Below are 14,138 nucleotides of genomic sequence, written 5' to 3'. Positions count from 1 at the left end.
TAGGCCAAGCTAATATAATGAAAATAACAATTCTACCTAAATTAATTTATTTATTCAGGGCCATACTGAACTATGAAAAAATTATTTTATAGAGCTAGAAAAAATAATAACAAAATTCATCTGGAAGAACAAAAGGTCCAGAATATCAAGGGAATTAATGAAAATAAATGCTAGGGAAGGTGACCTAGATATACCAGATCTTAAAGTGTATTTTAAAGCAGCAATCATCAAAACTATTTCATACTGGCTAAGAAACAGAGTGTTGGAGCAGTGGAATAGGTTGGGTACACAAGACACAGTAGTCAATGACTATAACAATTTACTGCTTGATAAATCAACGACTTCAGTTTCTGGGATAAGAACTCATTATCTGACAAAAACTGCTAGGAAAATTTGAAAATGGTGTGACAGAAACTAGTCATAGACCATCTTACAAAATACAAAAAAAATTAAGTTGGGGCGGAGCCAAGATGGTGGAGTAGAAAGACACACATACGCAGGGTCTCCCCACAGTGCCCATAAAATACCTGTAGAGAGAGACTCTCAACAAATTTTGCAGCAGCAGAAGTGGAGAACAACAAAGTGGAGGAGACTTCCAGCCCAGGGTGACCTGAAAGGCCCATGGGAAATGTTGGTTGCATAGGACGTGGGGAGGAGCATGGAGCCCAACCCAGCCTTGGCCAAGTGGCACGGGTGTGATTCTGGGAGGAGGACACCTCAGGGACAGAATTTCCAGTCATAGCAGTGGGTCTGCAGATCCCTCAACCCACAGGCACCAAAGGTCAGTGATGGGGTTTTTTCAGCTGCCCAGGAAGGGAGAAGGGCCTTCCCATAACTCTGGCTTCAGGCAGCAGCCGGCAGAGGCCACATTGGGCAGGCAGCAGCAGTTTTTATGTCAGCCCCTACAGCAGCTTGCATCCATTGTTGGATTGTAAAATGCCTGGGGGCACTGAGGAGCTGAATATTACCTCAGCCCTGTGTAGAGGCCCTCAGGGAGCTTATCTTTGTCTCACACTGAATGGCCCATCCAGTTTATCTGAAAATCAGCCCCCAGCACTGACTTGGCTGAACTGGAGGCCAAGTGGCTGTGTAGAGGTACCTGCTAAGATTCTGGACACAAAAATCTCTTCCTGCTTCCAGATCAGTGAACATGCTTGATTGTGCCACCTTGGAGTAACTGAGACCTTACAGATTCCCAGAGTATACCCTACTCTTGACAAAGGACCCAAAAGTTAAGTAACTGATTGGGAAAATGCCCAAAAAAGGGAAGGAAAATAAGTCTATAGAAGTTTACTTTCCTGGTGAACAGATATCTTCTCCCATCCTTTCAGGTGAGGAAGAACAATGCTTACCATCTGGGAAAGACATAAAAATGAAAGCTTCAGTATCCCAAACATCCAAAATAAATATTCAGTGGTCTTAGGCCATGGAAGAACTCAAAAAGGATTTTGAAAATCAAGTAAGAGAGGTGGAGGAAAAACTGGGAAGAGAAATGAGAGAGATGCAAGAAAAGCATGAAAAGTGGGTCAACACCTTGCTAAAGGAGACCCAAAAAAATGCTGAAGAAAATAACACCTTGAAAAATAGGCTAACTCAATTGGCAAAAGTGGTTCAAAAAAGCCAATGAGGAGAAGAATGCTTTAAAAAGCAGAATTAGCCAAATGGAAAAGGAGGTTCAAAAGCTCACTGAAAAAAACAGTTCTTTCAAAATTAGAATGGAACAGATGGAGGCTAATGACTTTATGAGAAACCAAAAAATCACAAAACAAAACCAAAAGAATGAAAAAATGGAATATAATGTGAAATATCTCATTGGAAAAACAACTGACCTGGAAAATAGATCCAGGAGAGACAATTTAAAAATTATGAGCCTACCTGAAAGCCATGATCAAAAAAAGAGCCTAGACATCATCTTTCATGAAATTATCCAGGAAAACTGCCCTGAGATTCTAGAATCAGGGGGCAAAATAAATATTGGAAGAATATACTGATCACCTCCTGAAAGAGATCCAAAAAGTGAAACTCCTAGGAACATCGTGGCCAAATTCCAGAGTTCCCAGGTCAAGGAGAAAATATTTCAAGCAGCTAGAAAGAAACAATTCAAGTATTGTGGAAATACAATCAGGATAACACAAGATCTAGCAGCTTCCACATTAAGGGATCAAAGGGCGTGGAATATGATATTCCAGAAGTCAACAGAACTAGGACAAAAACCAAAACTAAACCCAGCAAAACTGAGTATGATACTTTAGGGGGAAAATGGTCTTTCAATGAAATAGAGGATTTTCAAGCATTTTTGATGAAAAGACCAGAGCTGAAAAGAAAATTTGACTTTCAAACACATGAATCAAGAGAAGCATGAAAAGGTGAACAGCAAAGAGAAGTCATAAGGGACTTACTAAAGTTGAACTGTTTACATTCCTACGTGGAAAGAGAATATTTGTAACTCTTGAAAACTTTTTTCAGTATCTGGGTAGTTGGTGGGATTACACTTACACACACACACACAGAGCACAGGGTGAAATGAATAGGATGAGATCATATCTTAAAAAAATGAAATTGAAGGGTGAGAGAGAAATATATTGGGAGAAGAAAGGGAGAAATGGAATGGGGCAAATTATCTCTCATAAAAGAGGTAAGTAAAAGACTTTTCAGTGGAGTGAAAAAGAGGGGAGGTGAGAGAAAAAACATGAAGCTTACTCATTACATTTGACTAAAGGAAGGAATAAAATGCACACTCATTTTGGTATGAAAACCTATCTTACAATACAGGACAGTGGGGGAGAAGAGGATAAGTAGGGTGGGGGATGATAGAAGGGAGGGCAATGGGAGGAGGGAGCAATTAGAAGTCAGCACTCTTGGGGAGGGATAGGATCAAAAGAGAGAACAGAATAATTGGGAGGCAGGACAGAATGGAGGGAAATATAGTTAGTCTTACACAACACAACTATTATGGAAGTCATTTGCAAAACTTCACAGATATGGCCTACATTGAATTGCTTGCCTTCCCAGTGGGGATGGGTGGGGAGGGAGGGAGGAAGAGAAGCTGGAACTCAAAGTTTTAGGAACAACTGTTGAGTATTGTTCTTACATCCAACTAGGAAATGAGAAATACTGGTAATGGGGTATAGAAAGTTATCTTGCCCTACAGGACAAAAGAGAAGATGGGGATAAGGGAAGGGAGAGATGTTAGAAGGGAAGGCAAATTGGTGATGGGGGTAATTAGAATGTTTGGCGTTTTGGGGTGTGGGAAGGGGAGAAATGGGAAGAAAATTTGGAACCCAAAATTTTGTGGAAATGAATGTTGAAAAATTTAAAAAGAAAAAAAATATTAAGTCAAAATGGGTACACAATTTAGATATAAAGGCTGATGCTATAAGCAAAGTGGGAGAGCAAGGAATAGTTTGCTTGTCAGACTATGGAGAAGGGAAGAATTTATGACCAAAGAGGAGACAGAGAATATTATGAAATGCAAAATGGAAAATTTTGTCTGCATTAAATTGAAAGGGTTTTGCACAAACAAAGAATTTTTACAACCAGTGTCTCTGATAAAGGCCTCATTTCTAAAATATATAGAGAACTGAACCAAATTTTTAAGAATACACATTATTCCCCAAAGGATATGAACAGGCAATGTTCAGAGGAAGAAATTAAAACTATCTATAATCAAATGAAAAAAATGCTCTAAATTTATTGATTAGAGATGCAGATCAAAACAACTCTGAGGTACCACATTACGCCTATCGGATTGGCTAACATGATAAAACAGGAAGACGATAAATGTTAGAGAAGATGTGAGAGAGTTGGAACATTAATTCATTGTTGGTGGAACTGTGAGCTGATCCAACCATTCTGGAGAGCAATTTGGAACTATGACCAAAGGGCTACAAAAATGTGCATATCCTTTGACCCAGCAATATTGTTTCTGGGACTCTATCCCAAAGAGATTATAGAAATGGGAAAAGGTCCCACATGTACAAAAATATTTATAGCAGTTCTCTTTGTGGTGGCCAAAAACTGGAAATCAAGGGAATGCCCATCAACTGGGGAATAACTGAGCAAGTTGTGGCATATGAATGTAATGGAATACTATTGTGCTATGAGAAATGATGAACAGGAAGACTTCAGAGAAGCCTGGAAAGATTTATATGAACTGATGTTGAGTGAAAGTAGCAGAACCAAGAGAACCTTGTATACAGCAACAACCACAGTGTGAGAGGAATTTTTCTGGTAGACTTCGTACTTCATTGCAATGCATGGACTTAAAAAAATTTCCAATGGACTCGAGGCAAAATGCCTTCCACATCCAGAGAAAGAACTGTGGAATTGGATCACAGATAGAAACAGACCATTTTCTTTTGTATTATGTTCTGGTCTGTTTTGTTTTATTGTTTCTACTGTTCTGTTTAATTCTTCTATGCAACATGTATTTAGTAGGAATGTACATGTAAAACCTATACAAGATTGTACACTGTCTCAGGGAGGGAGTGGGAAGAGAGGGAGTATCGAGGGGGAGGGAGTGGAAAAAAATCTAAGATCTATGGAAGTGATTGTTGAACACTGAAAAGAAATAAGATAATTTAATTAAGAAAAAAAGAAATTAAAGCTATCTATAGTCATATAAAAAATTGTTCTAAATCACTATTGATTAGAGAAATGTCAATCAAAATAACTCTGAGGTACCATATCACACCTATCAGATTGGCTAACATGACAAAACAGGAAAATGGTAAGTACTGGAAAAGATTTGGGAAAATTGGAACATTAATGTATTGTTAGAGGAGTTATAAACTGATCTAACCATTCCAGTGAGCAGTTTGAACTATGCCCAAAGAGCTATAAAACTGTGCATACCCTTTGACCCAGCAATACCACTTCTAGATCTATATACCAAAGAGATCATAAAAACAGGAAAGGTACCCACATGTACAAAAATATTTATAGCATCTCTTTATGTGATGGCAAAGAATTGGAAATTGAGGGGATGCCCATCAGTTGGGAATGGCTAAACAAGTTGTGGTATATGAATATAATGGAATACTATTGTGATATAAGAAATAATGAACAGACAGACTTCAGAAAAACCTGGAAAGACTTGAATGAACTGATGCTGAGTGAAATGAGCAGAACCAGGAGAAAATTGTAGTCAGTAACAGGTACAATGTGTGATAACTAACTTTGATAGACTTATCTCTCCATAGCAATGCAAGGACCTAAGACAGCTCCAAAGGACTCATGATAGAAAATGCTGTCCACATACAGAAAAAGAACTATGGAGTTTGAATGCAGATTGAAACATATTATTTGCTCTCTCTTTTTTTCTTTTTCTGTTTGTTTCTTCTTTCTCATAGCTTCTCCCATTGGTTCTAATTCTTCTTTACAATGTGACTAATGTAAAAATAGGTTCAATATAAATGTACATGTAACACCTATATCAAATTACACGTTGTCTTGGAGTGGAGGAGTGGGGAGGAAATTTGAAAGTAAATCTTAGGGAAGTAAATGTTCAAAATTAAAAATAATTAAAATTTTAAAAAGCAGTGGCAGGCCCTAAGTCATGGAATAAGTTCAGAAACAAGCAACAATAGGATGATTCAGACCCCAGGAACAGTCTGTTGTCTCAGTTCCTGCTTCTAGCCCATTCTGAAGCTTGAAGAAGAAGAATAACCAGATCAGGGATCCCAGACAAAAGGGAAGCTTGCAATTCTATCACTCTGAACCAGAATGGAGGCGGGGGGTTTCCCAACTAACTGATGGTGACTGAGCCCAGCAGTAATCCACTGTTACTCAGACCTAGACCCAAGAACTTTCAGAGGTCAGACTGCTAGGATTATAAAAACACTTTGGGAACACTGAAAGCTTGCAGATCCCCAGAATGGGTAGTCTCTAAGATCCTGAAGTAATGCAACAATCATCATCCTGTGAAAACAACAATGGGACCAGCTCTCCAGAAGTGCATGGAAATTAGCTCCACCACTGTCTGTTTGAAGTCAGGAGGTGAGCTAGAAGAATGAGCAAAAAAGAAAAAAGAATCTCACCATAAGGAAAGCTATTTTGGTGATAGGGACATTCAAGACACAAAGCCAGAGGAAAAGAATGACTTTAAAAACATCTACAAGCAAAATCTCAAAGAAAAATGCAGATTGGGCACAAATTTATCTAGAATTCCTGGAAGAGATGAAACAAGAGGTTAAGAAAAAGAACAAAGTTTTTATAAATGAAATGATAGTACTAGAGGAAAAAAGTGGAAAAGAAATTAAAGAAATTACAGAAATAGAAGAAATAATTGGGATGGGAATTAACAGCTTGGCTACAGATATGACAAATTCTTAGCTGTGTAGTAAATTTCCTGAAATTTAGAATAGACCAAATAGAAGTCAATAACTCCATGAGATATGAAGAATTACTTTACTAAGGAATCAAAAGACTAAAAAAAAAGGAAAAAATGTAAGGTAGAATATAAAAAATAACTGACCAAAAAAAACAGATAAAGGAGGAAAAAAAATTAAGAATCATTGTATTATGTGAAAACTATGAAGAAAAACAGAATCTAGACAATCCATTTGAAGAAATCAAAAAAAGGAACTGCCCCAATCTTTCAGAACAAGAAGCCAAAGTAGAAAATAGAAAGAATCTCTCAGTCACTTCCTGAAAGAAATCCAACAATGAAAACTCCTAGGAACATCACAGCCAAAATCCAGATCTTCTAGGTCAAAGGAAAAAATGCTGCAAGAAGTCAGAAAGAATTCAAGTATCTAGGAATCATAGTCAGTGTCCCACCCAAATTATCAACCACCCCTCTAAAGCAGAGGAGATCTTAAAATTCAATACTCCAGGATATAGACTTACAATCAAGAATAATTTACCAGTAAATCTAAGTGTTCTTCTATAAGGGAAAAAATGAAATAAAGGACTGCCAAGAAATCCTGACGAAAACATTAAAGCTATGCAAACACTTTAAGGTTCAAACATAGAAGTTAAGAGAACCACAAAAATGTAAACATGAGCAATCATAAGGAATTAAACAAGGATAAATTGGACTTTTATATATATATATATAGTTTAATTCTTAATGAAACTAGGTATGAGTGTTGGCCCTGGAGTCAAGAAGACCTAAGTTCAAATCCAGCCTCAAATACTTACTAGCTATGTAGCCCTGGGCACATCATTTAACCCTGTTTGCCTCAGTCTCCTCATCTGTAAAAGGAGTCAAAGAAGGAAATGGCAAACCACTCCAGCGTCTTTGCCAAGAATACCATAAATGGAAAAACAGAGTCAGAAATGCCTGAACAAAACAAAAATTGATTATATTCTAAGATGTGGAGATGATACATATGTTCTCTCTGACCCCTATCTTCATCAGGGGTCATAGAGGGAATCTAATTAGAAGATCCATAAATGGTTCTGTTATGTGTTGATGATCTTAAAAGAATGGAAAGAGAGGGGAAGAGGAATATATAATTGGGGGAAGGGAAAGAAGGAAGCTTAGGAAACGTTGTCTCATATGATAAGGGTGCAAGTAGTCATCTATATAACCAAGGGGGTGGAAATTAGCTGACACTTGAATCTCAGTCTTATTTGAACTGGTCAAAGGAGAAAAAAATACAAGCATACACACACACATACACACACACACACACAGACACACATACACAGGAACAGAAATATATTTTACTCAAGAGGCAAAGGAGGAAAAGAAGAGAAAGGTGCCAAGGGTCCATAATCATTATTCTAGACAATAGCCATTCTTCATCCACTTGATTGCTTCTGTGTAGATGGCAAGCTAAATTCTGTTGAGTGGTTACAGCTTTCTTCCATGAGACTCAGCTGTATTCCCGAGATTGATGAAATGAGCACTATGCCATTCATAATCAGAAGCGTCAGGAAGATCCCATTATAGTGAATTTCTCTTTTTTTCAAATTTTGTGCTCAGTTTCCTTTATGCAAATCACAAATACCTTTGGCAAACACATGTCACCCTCTTTTATGTTTCTTCTGCTGTTAATGATCAGAAGGCTATTAAACAAATTATCTTCCGTTATCAAAACTTTTAAGGAATCTTGCAAAATTATGATGTATACTTAGTCTCGTGAGTATGTAATTGACCTAGGAATCAGGAAGACTTGGGTTTTAGTCCTACCTCTGACACATATTAACAGTGGGATCCTGGGCAAGTCACAACTTTTCGGGACCCTCAGCACCTTTCTAAGACTGTAAATTGCACAGAAGGTACTAATCTTCATTGGTAGAAGTAGCATTTTGCACTACTGCATCAAATGCTTTTTTATAGTCAACAAACAATAAGCCCTTTGGGATTCTGATTCTCAAGTCAAGTAAAGTCAAGTTATTAAGCATTTACTGTGTGCCAAACATTATGCTAAACTTTGAGTCAAGTACATGAGAATAAAGCCCAATATAGAAAATTGATTTTTAAAAGCCTGCTTGTTCCCTCTTAGTACAACTACCAAAGATGCTTTATATATATATATATATATATATATATATATATATATATATATATATATATATATATATATATATATATATATATATATATATATATATATATAATTCTCTTAATAATGCCAATAAATCCACCAATAAACTTTTAAGTTCCCATTATCTTGCAGGTACAATAGCATTTTTTTTAAATAGGAGTAATTCTAGTAGCAGTAATAATAACAATCATAATAAAATAATAGCTCCCCCAGCAATCAACCTATCATCCATATTTTACAAAGAGAGAGACATAGCAAAGTAAAGGAACGCGGGCCAGGGTGATAAACTTCAGGGTCTCTGTGTGTCCTGACATGTCTGCATTAACTGTGAAGTCCTTGCAAAATCTTTGAAATTCTGACCAGTTGAGCTCTGAGAATACTACTGTTTGGATTAGTGCCACCCAGAACTGCCTCTGTGACTCAGAGAAAGAGAAAACATGGCCTATGGTAGTAGACTGGTCCATTATGAAGATCAGCTTGACTGAACTTTCAAAAGCTCATTTTCAAGTTTGGGTATCACAAGAATGTAAAATATATCAGAAATACCAATACTCCATCTGCTGGAAATGCTTCACTGAAGACCGTATTAACTACTAAAGCAGGCAAACCCAAGTATTCCTAGAGTAGTCTCAAGACATGAATATTTGCCCTATGCATCTGTATACGCACTCCATGGAGCATGAGCTGAATTCCCCTGGCAACTTCCAGAGAAGAACTACTGACTCAGTAGGCCTTAATAAGAGGTGATTTCTTTTCCTTCATTTCAATATGGGTCAAGTAATTTTCCCTCCCTTCATTCCCCATGTATGGCTAAGGAAAAATTGCTGTTCCCCTAGCCTGGCAGAAATGGCAAATTGTGAACATATGGCTGCTAAAGCACATATGTGTTTAGGTGAGCCTCCCCTCCTTTTGGCAAAACCCTAAGCATGTAAAAACCAAGATTTAAATAGTTTTTCTTGGGGCTCCAGTGTGGGGGAGTAAAAATCCAGAAAGCATGAGAAAAAATAACTTGGCACCTCTCTGTAGAAATCAGGCTCCCCCAAAATTGAACCCTGTCTGCATGCAAGGGTTCAGAGCAAAAGGGGCTTCTTGGTAGAGAGAATGAGTCCCCTTCTTCCCCTTGGGCCCAGATGCAACAATGTCTCATATTAATTCACTTGGAGGACTTTATTTAGGATCTAAGAGGCTGACTCCAATCAATTTCTAGTGATTAATCACTTTTTTTATTCTACGTGGGATATTCTGAGCTCAGATATTTTTGTTTGCTTTTTTTTTTAACTTGGCCCACTTGTTTATAGTAGTGTGATTTTCTTTAGATTGTCCTAAGAATGGGAAGAGGACCACTGGGGAAATTTTAGTTGTCTTATGTATTCAAGGTTCCCAGAGGAAATTTTTTATCCAGGCTTCCAACTGAATCACCCAATGTGTTGTGGGGCTCTCAGGAAAAATTTTAGGTATACTGTGTATTGCAGGAGGGATCCAGAGGAATTTTAACCCAGGACAATCTGGTTCCTCACCTGAAGGTGAGGATTGAATGTTTCATTCTTCTCCAGTAATCATGCAGGACTTAATTTATTACTTTTCAGTTTCTTTTTTATGCGCTATCTTCCTATTAGAATTAGAATCTCCATTAACAGTAAGCTCTTTGAGGGTCTTCTTCTCATATTTGTATTCACAGTCATTAACACAAGGTTTAGCAGAAAGGGTCATAATAAATGCTTGTTGATGGGCTGAATCCATCACAAGTCCTTAACCTCTTCTGAGAAAGAAATTTCTCCATATTCTGCGGGTCATTTGGGACTTGAGTTTCTCTCTGAAAGGGTAAGTTTGGGTTTGTTGCTTTACTTTTCTCTATTTTTCACTTTTGTTAATGGGTTTTTTATTTGAATTGTTTTTCTATTTGATTGTGTTGGGACAGGCCCTTATATTTACTAAGCTAGCTATAACCTACAGGAATTTTGTAAAACGATGTTTGTAGAGTTTGTATAGATTTGTGGCTGGGGGTGATTACAGCCTATAACCTACAAACCCAACAGCTATGGTAAACTTGGTACCCCCATACAGATATTTTAGGATCATCTAAGAATTATGGTGAATGAGATTGTTGGGGACTCTTACATGATATTTAGGATTATGCTATTTCTCCCATTCATTTTAATTCTTCTGTGCAACATGACTAATGTGAAAATGCATTTAATGAGAATGTATACGTGAAACCCATAAAAGATTGCATGCTGTATTGGGAAGGGAGGGGGGAGGAAGGGGAAGAAAATTTAAAACATATGGAAGTGATTGTTGAAAACTGAAAACAAATTTAAAAAAAGAAATATAAAAAAAGAATTGTGCTACATGGACTTTGTTGAGACTGTTTAGTGAGGGGAACTGTGGGGAAAACTTGAAAAGACAATACTTGAAAGATGGCAGAGTAACAGCAGGGACTTGCTAGTGCTCTCCCCCCAAACCCAGTCAAATGCCTGTAAAAATGACTAAACAAATTCTGGGGCTGCAGAACCCATGAAATGACAGAGTGAAGCAAATCTACAGCCCAAGATGGCCTGGAAATGACTGTCACACCATGCTGGGAGCAGAGTGCAGTCCAGTGTGGGCCGTGCCAGCACAGACAGGACTTGAACAGGCATTGGGGGGAATGAATCTCAGGCATCTGAGATTCCAGACTTCATGACCCCAAAATGCCAGGGACAAATTGGAAGGTCAGTGGAAAAAAACTGTGGGACCTGTGTGAGAGAGTAGAGTGGTCAGGGCTCCAGGCCTAGGGCAGCAGAGGGGGTGGAGGAGCCCTTGGAGGAGGAGCCTGTAGCAACAGTAGCAGAGGCAGCAGCATTTATTGTTTCTGGAGCTCTAGGCCCATGGATTATGGAAAACAGCACATCCCCACCACCCCTGGAAGCAGAGCACTACCTTGACAAAGAGCTCAAAAGTCAAGTAAATACCTGGGAAAATGAGCAAAAACCAGAAAAAAAGAATCAGACCATAGAATCTTACTTTGGTGACAAGGAAGACCAAAGTATACAAACAGAAGATAACGAAGTCAAAGCTCTTCCATCCAAAGCCTCCAATAAAACTATAAACTGATCTCAGGCCATGGAAAAGCTCAAAAAGGATTTTGAAAATCAAGTAAGAGATATAGAGCAAAAATTGGGATGAGAAATGATAGTGATACAAGAAAATCATGAAAAACGAGTCAACTGCTTGCTAAAGAAGACCCCCAAAAATGCTGAAGAAAATAACACTTTGAAAAATAGATTTACCCAATGGCAAAAGAGATCCAAAAAGTCAATAAAGGGAAGAATGCCCTAAAAACCCAATGGAAATTAACCCAATGGAAAAGGAGTTCTAAAAGCTCACTGAAGAAAATAATTCCTTAAAGATTAGAACAGAGTACTGGGAAGCTAATGACTTTATGAAAAATCAAGAAAATATAAAACAAGCCAAAGGAATGAAAAAATAGGAGACAATGTGAAATATCTCATTGGAAAAGCAACTGACCTGGAAAATAGATCCAGGAGACAATTTAAAAATTATTGCACTTCCTGAAAGCCATGATCAAAAAAAGAGCCTAGAAATTATCTTTCAAGAAATTATCAAGGAAAACTGCCCTGATATTCTATAACAAGAGAGTAAATTGAAATTGAAAAAATCCAGGGGGGCGGAGCCAAGATGGCAGAGTAGAAAGACACACATACGCTAGCTCTGAACCCACAGCCCATAAAATATCTGTAAAGAAGAACTCCCAACAAATTCTGGAGCAGCAGAAGCCACAGAACAATGGAGTGGAGGAGATTTCTGTTCCAGAGAGCCCTGAGAACCTCTCGCAAAAGGTCCGTCATGCCCCGGACCGGGAGCTGAGCCCAGCCCTCCCTTGGCCACGTGGCACCAAGAGGAGCAGATCTGAGCAGGCTTCAGGAATGGAATCTCCAGCAGCCGCGCGGGTCCCTCCACCCACGGGCCCCAAAGGTTGGTGAGAGGGTCTTCTTGGCTTGCTGAGAGGGGAGTGGGGTCCTCCCATAACTCAGGCCCCCTTGGAAGGCAGCAGCAGAGGTGGCAGCAGACCAGGGCTCCCCAAGCAGGCAGGAGCTTGGATCCATTGTTGAAAGTCTCTGCATAAACCCCCTGAGGGAACTGAGCCCGTGAGGTGGCCCTGCCCCTGCCGAAAGCCCTGAGGCTGGAAAGCAGCATTAGAATCTCAGACCCCAAGCTCTGGCTGGGCAGATCTGGAGGCAAAGTGGGTGTGAAGAGAATACTCAGAAGTCAAGTCACTGGCTGGGAAAATGCCCAGAAAAGGGGGAAAAAATAAGACTATAGAAGGTTACTTTCTTGGTGAACAGGCATTTCCTCCTTTCCTTTCTGATGAGGAAGAACAATGCTTACCATCAGGCAAAGACACAGAAGTCAAGGCTTCTATATCCCAGCCCACACAATGGGCTCAGGCCATGGAAGAGCTCAAAAAGGATTTTGAAAATCAAGTAAGAGAGGTGGAGGAAAAGCTGGGAAGAGAAATGAGAGACATGCAGTCAAAGCATGAACAGCAGGTCAGCACCCTGCTAAAGGAGACCCAAAAAAATGCTGAAGAAAATAACACCTTGAAAAATAGGCTAAATCAACTGACAAAAGAGGTTCAAAAAGCCAATGAGGAGAAGAATGCTTTAAAAAGCAGAATTAGCCAAATGGAAAAGGAGGTTCAAAAGCTCACTGAAGAAAATAGTTCTTTCAAAATTAGAATGGAACAGAAGGAGGCAAATGACTTTATGAGAAACCAAGAAATCACAAAACAAAACCAAAAGAATGAAAAAATGGAAGATAATGTGAAATATCTCATTGGAAAAACAACTGACCTGGAAAATAGATCCAGGAGAGACAATTTAAAAATTATGGGGCTACCTGAAAGCCATGATCAAAAAAAGAGCCTAGACATCATCTTTCATGAAATTATCAAGGAAAACTGCCCTGAGATTCTAGAACCAGAGGGCAAAATAAGTATTCAAGGAATCCACAGATCACCGCCTGAAAGACATCCAAAAAGAGAAACTCCTAGGAACATTGTGGCCAAATTCCAGAGTTCCCTGATCAAGGAGAAAATATTGCAAGCAACTAGAAAGAAACAATTCAAGTATTGTGGAAATACAATCAGGATAACACAAGATCTAGCAGCTTCTACATTAAGGGATCAAAGGGCGTGGAATAGGATATTCCAGAAGTCAAAGGAACTAGGACTAAAACCAAGAATCACCTACCCAGCAAAACTGAGTATAATACTTCAGGGGGAAAATGGTCTCTCAATGAAATAGAGGACTTTCAAGCATTCTTGATGAAAAGACCAGAGCTGAAAAGAAAATTTGACTTTCAAACACAAGAATGAAGAGAAGCATGAAAAGGTAAACAGCAAAGAGAAGTCATAAGGGACTTACTAAAGTTGAACTGTTTACATTCCTACATGGAAAGACAATATTTGTAACTCTTGAAATTTTTCAGTATCTGGGTACTGGGTGGGATTACACACACACACACACACACACACACACACACGCATGCACACACACACACACATAGAGACAGAGTGCACAGAGTGAATTGAAGAAGATGGGATCATATCTTTAAAAAATGAAATCAAGCAGGGAGAGA

At 38.7% G+C, this 14,138-nt stretch overlaps 1 protein-coding gene across 1 annotated transcript in view; it reads right to left on the bottom strand.

Moving 5' to 3' along the window:
• The window catches only part of CACNA1C (calcium voltage-gated channel subunit alpha1 C), a 1,037,023-nt gene that overhangs the window by 967,487 nt on the left and 55,398 nt on the right, over window positions 1-14,138 (bottom strand). The window lies entirely within an intron of this gene.

Source organism: Notamacropus eugenii, chromosome 3 (assembly GCF_028372415.1).
Source record: "Notamacropus eugenii isolate mMacEug1 chromosome 3, mMacEug1.pri_v2, whole genome shotgun sequence".
Classification (NCBI taxonomy): domain Eukaryota; kingdom Metazoa; phylum Chordata; class Mammalia; order Diprotodontia; family Macropodidae; genus Notamacropus; species Notamacropus eugenii.
Note: the sequence above shows the minus strand (reverse complement) of the source record. Positions and strands in the feature narration are given on the sequence as shown.